The following is a 12,576-nucleotide window of genomic DNA, read 5'->3' on the forward strand; positions in this document are numbered from 1 at the left end:
GTGTGTGTGTGGTTGGAAATCACTTCAAATTCAAATTCTTTGGCCACTTCAACCTAACCCCTGAGTTAACACACCACTTTGGCTTTGGGATGTCCCCTTTCACGGGGAAAACACTGCCATCTGGTGGAATTTTTGAGCATTAATTTTTAGGACACTTAAGTCTGGGTTACATGCTTGCAATTTGGACTTCATAGCTCCAGTTCTTTGAGTCAACACGAATGCTAGACTCTGTGTAAGAGATCCAGACATGGCTTAAGCTGTGGTCCTTACCTTCTAGGAGCTCTTGAGGCAGATTCAGAGACGTAACTTTCTACCTGAAACAACTTGTTCATAGTGCAAAACCTGTGATCAGAAGATAAGGGTAAGTTTTAACCTCTGTTAGTTGTGTGGCCTTGAGCACAGCACTTGACTTCTTGGATCCTTAGTGTCCTTATCTATAAAAAGAGGATAATGGGGGGCGGGGTGGGCTGTGACGGAGCGGGAGGGTGGCATGGTCATATATGCACTACCAAGCGTAGGGTGGATAGCTGGTGGGGGGCGGCCGCGTGGCGCGGGGAGATCGGCTCGGTGCTTTGTGACCGCCTGGAGGGGTGGGATGGGGGGGAGGGAGAGGCGGGGGGGGAGGAGATATGGGGACATGTGTGTATGTGTAGCTGATTCACTCTGATGTAGGGCGGAGGCTGGTACACCATTGTGGGGCAATTGTACTCCAATAAAGATGTAAAAAAAAAGAAAGAAAAAAAAGAGGATAAAAATGGGCTTGCCTTTCTGGATCACTGGGATGAAGATCCGAGATTTGTTTGAAAAGCCAACAGGACTTGAGAATGGAGATGTTACAGGAATGGAGAAGGTCACGATTCCATGATGGAGCCATGATGCTGAGCTTGGTGCACAGGGATAATGGCAGTACCACCGGGAGAGATAAAAGCTGACAGCTGATTTAAGGGAGAAGATGACAACTTTAGATTTACTTATGAGTCTGAAAGGACACCAGGACGCTATGTGGCAATACCCAAAGCAGTTGGAAAGAGATGCACAATGAAGATACAGATTTGGAAAGGCAGGAGAATGCAGGGGTCAGGTGCACAGGCCTGGAGCCAACATCCTAGTTTTAACTCTCAAGTCCACTACTTCCTAGCTGCGATCTCAGCAGGCTATTGAACTTCTCAGTGTCTCAGACAGGGCACCTATAAAATGAAAATAGTGGCTGCTGTGAGAATGCAAAGAGTCTGTGCAGGTACATGGGTTATAACATCTATTCAGTGCTTTCTGTTTCCTGGAATATGAACCTCCATGAGGTCAGGCGTTTGCATTTATTTCTGTCCCCTGGTGTGGAACAGGCATTCAGTAGTCACTGAATAAGTGAGTGAATAAACGAATGAATGAAATAATTGCCGCAGGACTGGTAAACAGAGGATCTGTTTGAGGGAGAGTCTGAAAGGAAAACCAGAAGGTTGGGCTCAGTTGTTGCCCAGATTTAGGGGCTGAAGGCCACCCTCTAACTGTGTTCTTTTTAGAAGTGTAACATGGAGGTTTCTCCCTGTAAAGGACTAGATTAGTGGTTCTCAACAGGGGTCATGTCTAGAAGGAGACATTTTCGGTTTTTGAAATTGGTGGGAGTGGGGAAAGTGTGACTGGTATCCAGTGGATAGAGGTCCAGGATGCTGCTAAACATCCTGCAATGCATGGGACAACCCCACAATGAAGAGTTACCTGCCCCCAGATGTCAACAGTGCAGATGTTGAGAAACCCTCAGCTGGATTTAGGAGTCTAAAAGATGATTCTGGTCCCAAATGTGTTTCTCACTAGCTCTGTAGTTTTATCAGTCAAATCCTTGATCTCCCTGAGTTCACTTCTTTATCTGTAAAATGGGAACATTCATACCAACTGAGGGTTGTGGTGAGGAACAGAACGGTGTGTTCACAGCCCCCGGCACACAGCAGGGCTGTGTTGAATCTATCAATACCGCTGTGATTAGTAATTACTCTAACGCAAAGGGATGCATAACACAGATAAAGGCTCCTCTCTTGGGTGAATGGCTGAGGCCGAATCCTGCTTATAGAGCTTGATCCGTGTCACTTTGAAGGTCAAATTCACTCACTCTGAGCCCCCACCATTTACACAGAGAGCAATCATGCTCATACTGGTCTGGTTCCTCCCTCCATCGGCACTGAGGTTGAGAAAAGCAGTGCAGAGCCCAAATGACCCCAGACTTGCCACCAGGGCGAAAACAAGCTGAGGCTCCTCTCTCTACAGTCAGCTCATAACCAGCTTGTGACCTTGACCCAGGCCTGACACAGGAAAAGTTAGCCAGACTGAGTTCCCCATCTCGACGGTCTGCCCAATAGAGCAGCTTCTGGAAGAGACGTGACTTGCATGCCACAGAAATTGCCAAACATGACTAAAACATAAAAGACCTCTATCCATGGTAAAAAAAGAAAAAAAAAGAAATCTGTGTAGATTCTCGGGAAGACTGCACGTTAGTTACACGTTGCTGTTAATGAGTGTGCAGGTAGCTGGCCCGGTGTGTGAGTTACATACATGGACCTTCCTGCTTCCCTGAACACACTCACATAGCCTCCCTAACCCTCAGAGTCCAGATCCCGGCCGCCCTTTCTCTGCCTGCTTCACTGCGGTTTACAGGTGACTCTGGCCCGACCGACCTCACCTGAGGACAGAGACTCAAGCATCAGTTCTTTCCTCTGCCCTGAAGATCTCATGAAAGATGGAAGGGTGCGGGATAGGGGATAGGAGTTTGGACAGGAACACAGAAAGAGAGAGAGTGGGGAAGAAATAAGGAATAGGTACGAATAAAATAAGAGAAAAATAAAATAAGAATTAGGTAATAGGATTGCCGAGAAACAATAGAGCTCCTCAGTGGATAAGAATAGCTACCATTTCCTGAGCGCTTACTTTATACCAGGCACTGTGTGCGTGTTCATTGTTCAGTCCTCCGACACTCCTGTGAGTTCAGTTTAAGGATGCCCATTTTACAGAAGTCTAGTAAAGTGTGCTCTGAAAATTACGTTACCTCAGATTAGCTCAATCCCGGTCTAATCAATAAATATGACCCTGGGGTAGAATGTAAAGTGGCTTCAAAGGAAGACCTGCCTTACAGGAAATCCTCCCCACCAGGCACCTGTGTGTGTGTATGTGTGTGATGGGGGAGAGGATGCGGAAGACGTTTTTTTTTCTTCCACTTGGATGACTGGGGATGGGGAACCCCTCTGGTATTTACTGGGCAAGCCCAAAATGCTAAACACCCTACGTTGTAAAGACAAGACTCTGGTTGAGAAACACTGGAACTTTCTGACCCTCAGCTCCGCCACCTCTACAGTGTAAACAATACCACCTGCATTATCACGTTACAAGGAGGATTAAATGACCATGACATCTGGAAGGCACCAGCTCCCACAGTGCAGCAGACGCTGTCAGAGCTCCAACCACACCCTTGGGCTACGTCCCATTTCTGAGCTGGCTGGCTTCACCTCCACCTGCCAGCATCTGCATCTTTCTTTAGGAGAACCGTGAAAGCACCCTCTACCCTTCCCGGACAAGGCAAGCTTGAGGCACATCATGCCCTCAACCAGTGACCGGCATGAGCTGGTGTTTAAATGCCCCGGCTACCTCACCCCTCAGAGGGAGAAGTCGGAGGCTGGAGCTCTGCAGTGTTTCCAGAGTTCTCCAGTAGGACTAACCCCCGGTTCCCTGCAGTGGTGTCCGCATCCTTCCCTCCTCTTTCTTACTCCACCCCCAGGCTTCCTGAGACCACCTCCCAACTAATCCATTTGCTCTCAAATCCTTGTCTCTGGTTGCTCCTTGGGGAAACACTATCTAAGACACACACCAAAGAGTTAAATATTAGTCCCTTTCCTCTGTGCCCTTGTTGGTTTACATGACTTTTCAGCCTAAAGCGCCCATCTTGAGAGGGTGCGTGTCTTCTCGCGTGGGTCCTGTTCACGCTAATAACTGTGTCCTGTGAATTATGTTAGTTCCTCTCTCTGGCTCATTAGCAACATTATTAAAAATCGAGTGGGGAGGGTGGCCCATTAAACCCCACACACTGAAAATAATTCTTTCCCAGACAATGTGAGCACTGCTTCGGGACTAATTTCTGCTTTGGGACTGAGAACCCCCCCAGCCAGGAGAAGAGCAGGCTCTAGTGGGACAACAGCGAGACCACGTGCAGGGCCCGGGCACCTGCGAGGGCTGTGTCTGGGGAAGCATCCCCTGCCCCCGCATTCACGACAGCCTGCGCTGGCCAAGCGGCCCCTCTGGAACACGGCAGTGCTAGAGGCTGGCCGAGAGGACACACGGGAGGAAGGCGAGCGACCCTGCCCTCAGGAAAGGAGACAAAGCTCAGGCCAAAGGGACACCGAGCGACAATGCAATCCCAAAGCCACCCGTTCTCGGTGAGTTCCAAGTGGGTAGCGCAAGCTGCAGTAAAGAAGGGCTGTTTTGCAGCTGGTCCTTCGTCCCTTGAAGTTACGCCTACCTTGCTTTCATTCCCTCCCCAGGACCATTCTATTTCTTCCGAGTTGATGTCCCTTATGGGGAAGTGAAGTCACATCCAAAAGGTTTGGGAAATGTCCTGAAGAAATACATATTTTCCACGTCACCTGCATTTCTCTCATGCAGATGGCAAGGCCTCATCACTGCAACGCCACCCCCGGGGACCTCTCAGCCCTTGTTGCCTCTGTGACAGGCCACGGAGGGTGGTTGCTCAGGGCCAAAGCTGGCATCCTGCATTGACCTATTTTGCTACTTAACCCCTGGGGGCTTTAGTCTTGCCTCTGTGTGTCCATGAGTAAGGCACTTGGGCTGTCTGTCTCAGATTCCACAACTGCAAAGTGGTTATAACAATAACCACTTCAGAGCCGAGATGTGAGGATTAAATGAGATCATGCATGTACGGAGCCGACACGAGTTCCTGGTAAGCGGCATCCAATTAATACCTATCAGCCAGGAATCGGAAACAGTAGTTGCAGCAGGAGAACAGTGGGTGGTGAAGAGCTTGGGCTCCAGCACTGCCTATACTTCCCTAGCAGCTGCACAATGCTCTTCACATAGCGCGTGCTCAACAAATATGTGCATGAAATAACCAGTAAGCCAAGCCAGGCCAAAGATACTGTTTAAAGCTGCTGTTTCTTGAGTACTTATCAGATTCCAGTTCCTGTGCTGAGCACATCATACAGATTTCCTAATTTGTTCCGTTTATATTTTTCCCTATTTCTGAGGTTCCGTCTGGATGGAGCGAGCTCCACCCACAGAAACACTGAGGCTCTCTCCATCCCCTCACTCCTTTAGGGCACGTCTCATCTGATTGGTGAGTTGGAAGGAGAAACTGGGCATGCGCCAAAGACCCTCTTCCCACCAACCTCCGTCCTTTTGGGAGGTCGCTCCTTTGCTCTTCCATCCTTTGAGTTTAACTGGGGCTGAACAGGTCCATGGATGCTGGTGGCCAGATAAAGCTGTCAGTTCTGGGGCTCAGTGTTAGGAAATCCTCTGGCTTTTGTAAATACAAGCTACATGTTACCTGGCCTTTATCAGTAATAAAGGTGACTTGGGGCCTCCCTATAAGGACTCTTTTGTTTTATTCAGGAGTTGGTTCAGACCCATGTGGAGACTCTCTATTCAACCTTAACATAATCCCTGCACCAACCCCGTGATGTAGATGCAGGTAACATTATCCTTTTTTTTTTTTTTTTAATAGAGGAGTTAAAGTCATTTGCCTAAGGTCACACATCTAGATGAGCTAGGATTCAGACTCAGGTGTTTTTGACTCCAAAGAATGGCTCTTACCTATGCTGTACCCCTCAGTGGAAAGTTTCTGTGCCCCCCATCACTAGCAGAAAAATGGATTTTCAGTCTCATGAGAAGAGAGAAAAGAGGACCATTAGGATTCTTTCCACAGGGGACCCTGACCCGGACTTGCCAGACCGGCTTCCCAAGGTAGGCCTTGCTGACCCGCCATGTCTGTTGGCTTGGCCCACTGGCTGGGCCTTGCCTGTAGCTTCCCTCTCACTCTCAGGAGTTTTGCCCATCTTCATATTTGCTTCTCTCCACTTTTTCATTGTTTGGCAAAAATATCCCAAGCCCTCAAGGACATGTAGTTCCAAGACAGTCCTTCATGAGCATGTTTGTTTCTCCTGGTTGGCTCTTTTACTGTTTCCTTCATTTATTCCTGAACGCTCTCAGGATGACTGGAATTTCAGAACCCATTCACTTTCCGAATGACTTGCTGGCACTGCTGTGTGGCACCGTGATCAGGAACAGAATGTGCCCTCGTCTCTTTCCTGTGCAAGCTCTCCTTTGGTGCACTGGCAGCTCTTCTCACATGCTCCCATTCTGCTGGGTGTCTCTAGAGACAAGGAATTTAGCATCTGGCAGGGACTCGGCCTCTTCCTCATGTCCCTCTACTTCTTTCTCAAATAGCAGCTTAGTTTCCTGCATCTGAAAAATAGTGCCTCGTTGTAAACTCCAAGGACTTGGAACTGAAAGCCCTACTGCTCTAATATTATAGATGAGGAATTAAGGCACAGAGAGGTTCAGGGAGTTGCTTAAGGTCACACAGCAAACAAGTAGCTGAGCTGAGCCAGACTAACTCTCAGTCTCACGATTCTCAGTCCAGTTCCCATGCCGGCATGCCATTTGGTTAAACTGATCCATGGGCTTAAGGACCACATAATTGAATGAAGCCGTTACATCCCATTCCCCACCTTACTGAAAGCTGAGTTCTGTTGGATCTGTCCATTAGGGTCAGACCCCACCTCCTGCCTCTCTGCCTCACTTTTCAGGCTCACTTTTCTTACTATTGTGCAAAGTCAGTTCCTGCCCCGGGGACCTGATTGACGGTCCCCTCAGATGGAATACTCTTCCCAGCTCTTTGCATAGCTCCTCAGATCACTCAGGTCTCTGCTCTAAAGTCCCATCTTACCTAGACTTGTCCCTTCTTTCCTATCACTTCCTATGCCTCCTACCCCTCTCTCTGTTTTTCAGAGCACTGATTGATGACTCTCTGAAACATCCTCTGTGCTTGTTCTCTTGTTTTTGTCTGCCTCCCACACAGAAATGTGAATTCCGTGAACGCAGGGACTTTGCCTTGCTGTATCCCCAGCATCTGGCACTCAGTAGATGATCAATAGGTAATGAATTTGTCTGTTATTACTATATTATTGATTAGTAGTCTTTAGAACCAAAATATAGCACCAAGCATAGGGTGGCAGGCAACCAGGTGGCTGCCGTGAGACACAGGAGCACGGCAGTGCTTTCCTGAGTATACCTAGATTCCAACACTCTGCAGAGCACAGCACATCTGGCTCCTGAGCAGGGAGGAGCCTCCACAGGGCAGGGCCACATATCCTCCAATGCCAGGTCAATGAGCTAAAACACAGGAATGAGGCCAGAACTTCAAGCAGCCCAGGCAGGATTAAGATGCTCTTTGCTACACCCTATTTTTACTAGATAACAGATTCTCTCCATGATGAGATGCCCACTGCCTGGGACCCCACCCCTCACTAGGGCCCCACGCCCCACCAGACCACATGGCTGCCCTTAGAAATGCATATCACTGATGGTCACTCCGTCTTCCATCTGCAAAGATAAGAAGGTAACTGGCACCTTTAGGTGAGGGGCCTGGTTAACCCAGGAGTCAGCAGAGAAGAATGATCTGCCTCTGCTCATGGAATTTGGAATATCAGTGCTAAGTGTGGGTAGGGGATATCTTCAGGCCCAGCGGTCCCTTTCTGTGACCTGTGACATCACGAACCACTGGGAGCCACAGAAATCCTTCTCCTACCTCATGGACCCCTCAGTCAAGTGAGGAGGGAGTCACCACACCAAGGTGGCCTCACATTTTCCCTTCTTACACTCTCATTGAGATGCTCAGGGGCAGCCCAGTTTTTTTGCTGCCCTTGGCCCAAACTGGGAACATCTCTGTATGTGAAGAGACTGCTTTTACTCTACAGGGTGACCCGAGTACCCTAAAATGCCCTTGGAACTGCCCAATTGTGCTTAAAGATGGCTTCAGTATTCATGCTTTATTACATATTATTATTATTTTAATCAATGGCTAGCATTAATAATATTATATGCTAGGCACTGTTTTAAGTATATTACTTGCATTAATTAATTTAATTCTCACAAGGCCCTATGAGATAAGCAGTATTATTACATCCATTTTCAGGTATGGAAATTGAGGCACAAAATGATTAATTTGCACAAGATTCTGCAGCTACCAAGTGGTAGAAAAGGGATTTTCAACAAGCCATCTGGCTCTATAGCTACATGCTCTTAAGTTTTTAAGGCTATGAATTTTCTTCTTATTTCAGCTTTAGCTATATTCCTCACCTCAGTTTGTACATTTTTCATTGTAATAATTTTCTAAATGTTATAAAACTTCAGTTTTGACTTTATTGTTAACCTAACAGTAGTTTAGAAAAGAGTTTTACGTTTTTCAAGTGATTTAAGGTTTTTTTCTTTTTGTTTGTTCTTATGAGTTAGAAGTCTCTGATTGCAAGGAGAAACCTCCAGCTGACTTAGTAAAAGAGATTTTTTTCTAAGGATATAAGGCTTGGTGTACTCCAAGGGCAAGAGTGCAAGTGAAACGTTTTAACAGACACAAAGCAGTGAGTGGGAAGTCATCAGGAGCCTCTCTCCATGTCTAATCTCTACTTCTTCCTGTGCATCTATTTCATTCTCTTTTTTGCCAACCTATTTCTTCTGTCTTAAATTCACATGGCAGCTCATGATCACTCAAATTCTCAAATTTGTTTATTACAGGTCCAGCCACCTGAGAGATTATATTCCCCTCTCTGTGCCTCAATTACAAATTCTCAAGAATTCTGGCCCATCTGGCTCAGGTGTCCAAAAATCAGTCAATCAATCAAAGCCTGTGAGGTAGGGTTAAATTGCAATAAATGGTTGTTGGAAGCCCAAAGCTGGGAGACATAGTTTTGGGAAATGGGAGAAGAGTAGTTGTGACCAGATTGGACACACAAAAAGGTATTCACTACCGTTTATTTTCTTATTTATTTCTGGGTTTACTACATTGTGGACAAAAAATATATTCTGTCTTATTTCTGTCTTTAGCAATTTATAGAAATTTTCTCAATTATGGCTTTTTTCTTATTTACTTTTATAGAAGGAAATGTGGTAAAGTTTCCTACTGATACTGTGTCTGTCAATTTTTTACTATATTTTAATGCTATATTGTTTGGCACATAAAGTTTCAAATATATTGCATTCAGTTTAAGAAGTATATTCTTCTTCTCTTGGATGCTTAGAAGTCATAGACTCTCAGGGTTGGAAGAGAGCTTAAATGTCATTTAGATCATTCCTCCTTCAGAAACTTGACTGCTCTTTCTAACATTCCCCCAAGTGGCCATTCAGTCATGTCCTCTCCCCCAGCCCAGGAAGCTCACTCCACTACTGGTCTGCTCTGATAACCAGAAAGTTCCTTCTCAATGGACTGGACTCTACCTTCTTGGTCTCAATTCTAACATTGAGCATCCTGTCCCATATAGCATCCCTTCACATTTTTCAGATCAGTTTCTAGAAACACAAAACCAGACCCCTCTTTCTGGATGTCTTTTCTGATAGCTTCAAATGTACTAAACATATCACAAATTCTGAAATGCCCATTGGGAAAGAAATACTTTAAACCTAAAAATCTTCTTTTTTCTGCCCCTCACTTTATAAGGGATCCTTTAAAAAGTTAGACTATGGGGCTTCCCTGGTGGCACAGTGGTTGAGAGTCCGCCTGCCGATGCAGGGGACACGGGTTCGTGCCCTGGTCCGGGAGGATCCCACATGCCACGGAGCGGCTGGGCCCATGGGCCATGACCACTGAGCCTGCGTGTCCGGAGCCTGTGCTCCGCAATGGGAGAGGCCACAACAGTGAGGGGCCCGCGTACCGCAAAAAAAAAAAAAGTTAGACTATGTTTTCTTTGCTTTAGTTTCCCCTCACTACTCACTAGAGACACAGAACCCTAGATTAGAACTACATCACAAGTTAGCTGTCACACAAGGCCAGTGGCCCAGGTCACTGAGCTCAGGGATTGGAGATGACTCTGCAGGCTATTCACTTGAGTCCAGCCTGGTTCTGAGGACACAGAAGCCCTTATGGTTTCTCTGAGCATACCCATGATGGGCAGATGGCTATTCTGCCTGCCTTTCCATAGGCTGAGGGTTCCAATTTCATGAGACACTCCAGGACCAGAGGGAGACCCAGATTCTCAGATCTAATCTTCACAGTTTGGAGAGTCTGAACCTTATGGAGGGTCATGGACCTCTTTGACAATTTGATTAAATCTTAGAATGCTCTCTCTAGAAAAAATCTCACAGGTGTGTACATAGCTGCTGGCATGCTGTAAAGCCCATCCATAGTCACCAGGCTAAGAATTCCTGGTGTAGAACCCTCTGATTGGACTTGCTCCAGGAATAAATCAGACTTAAGGGCTAAGGAGAAAGTCACAGCCACACAGAAGTCACTTTATTTTTGAATCGTCTCATGTGATTCAAAAGCTGATATCTTTGTTTGAAGGGAAGGGGTCTGAGAGAGAGTGAAGGGTGACATTTAAAACACACCTGCATACAGTTCTCAACCAGCTACTTTATTTTCTTTACGTCTGTCTCATGATCTGGAGAATCTCACAGTATTTCCATTTCCTTGGTGATTTGGAAGTTCATTCTAAAACATAGATCCTCAGAACAACATTGGTCTACAAACAGCAAGAAATGTCCCCTCTCTCTAATTATGCTCTTCCTTGCCTTTCAGCAAGCCCTGGGTTGCCCCTCCCATATATCTGGCAACCACATTTTCTGATCCACGTACACTGGGATAAACTATCCAAAATCAGAGGCAGCCAGAGGTGTTGGAAGTCCATGGGCAGGGTAGGCAGGGTATCCCACCCAGCACTGCAATGCCAAGTTTTGGATATCACAAGATTGAACTCTGAGAAATTTTACATTTTTCTATTGGATTGGTGGATCTTCATCCTTCGGTGGTCACTAATGCTTCTGAAAATCTGATAAAGCTACACACCCCCTCATAAAAAATATACAATGTACACAGAAACAGGCATTTGTAACCATTTTCAAGGGATTCACAACTTCCCTAAAGCTTACCCATGAATGCTCTAGAGCTGCACCATCGAAGATGGTAGCCACAAGCCCCATGAGGCTACTGAGCCCTTGAAGTGTGGCTAGTTGGAATTGAGATACACCAGAGTATAAAATGCATACTGATATTCAAAGACTTAGAATGAAAAAAAGAAAGTAAATTATCTCATTAATAATTTTATATGATTGCAAATTGAAATGATATTTTGATATATTAAGTTAAATAAAATACATTATTAAAATTAATTTCACCTGTTTCACAGCCTTAGGAGATTCTGGATTCCCAAATTACAGATATTTGCTTTAGCTTCTGCCCCACCATATTCCCTACTGCCCCGTTTCCTGATGTCGTCAAGGTGGCTGTGCTAGGCAGGGCTCCCTAGGCCATACCTCTACCCTTTCCCTTCCTCATCAGCCTCGCCCAGGGCTAAAAGGAGGCTTGGGAACAGGTAGGGAACTTCCTAAGGGAGAAGGCCCCTGATCAGGCACTAGGAAGATGTCACAGCCTCTTGGCAGACACAGAGCACTGAGCCTCCAGATGTGGCCAGGGAACTTTCAGCATGAGAAATGCGCCAGGGCCAAAGTTTTGCACTTCCTGCCAGTCCACCAGCCTCAGATGAAAATCCTGAAGCCTAGGTTCTAGGGGCCACATCTCCTAAAGACCTGGGCCCAGCTGGCCATATAAAGAATGATGCTTCCATGTCCCCCGGTATACATGAAGACCATGCAGCGGTTTCCACCACAGCCTTTGGACATATTCTAGTTCTGGGCAATGTCAGCTACTAAGACCCAGAAATGCCATCTAGTCCAATCCCTCATCTTACAGATGGAGAAACTGAGACTCAGATGGGTTGAGTGACTTGCCTAGCCACACCACTGCTCAGTAATATCTGAAGGGTCTAGCACAGAGCCTGGCTCAGTAAATACATGTCCCATGAATGAGTAAACAATTGCTCTGGGGAAGGAAACAGACATCTTGCTGGTCAGTGCGCATTTTGTTACCCCACTGACATCCTACCCTCACCCCTCTTTGGAAAATAGAGAATTTATTTACCCTGTTGATGACCACAGGGGAAGTATGCAGGAGAAAAACATAAGGAGCTAAACAGGATTTGAAAGGAGAGATTTGACCTGTGAGTGATCATTAGTTCCAATCATCCTTCCCTCCTCCATAGGGATTTTAGGGTCTCTGTAAACCCTAGGTACTCTCACCTCCAGACACCCCATCCCACTGCTTACCAAACATATTCAAATGCTCCCATAGCCTACTCAAAATGTATACCTGACTATTTGAGTTGATGTGCAATTAGTTATTGACATATGTTATGATTTATAGACATTTAATTAAAACATTATTAACTTTAATATTTGGGTATGTTGTCATTGTTGTTATTGTTAAGTCTCAAACATTTTCATAGGACCTCGTGAAACTCAGACTCCAAAGGCAGGGCAGCT

Source organism: Mesoplodon mirus (genome assembly GCF_964341445.2).
Source record: "Mesoplodon mirus genome assembly, chromosome: 4".
Lineage (NCBI taxonomy): Eukaryota > Metazoa > Chordata > Mammalia > Artiodactyla > Ziphiidae > Mesoplodon > Mesoplodon mirus.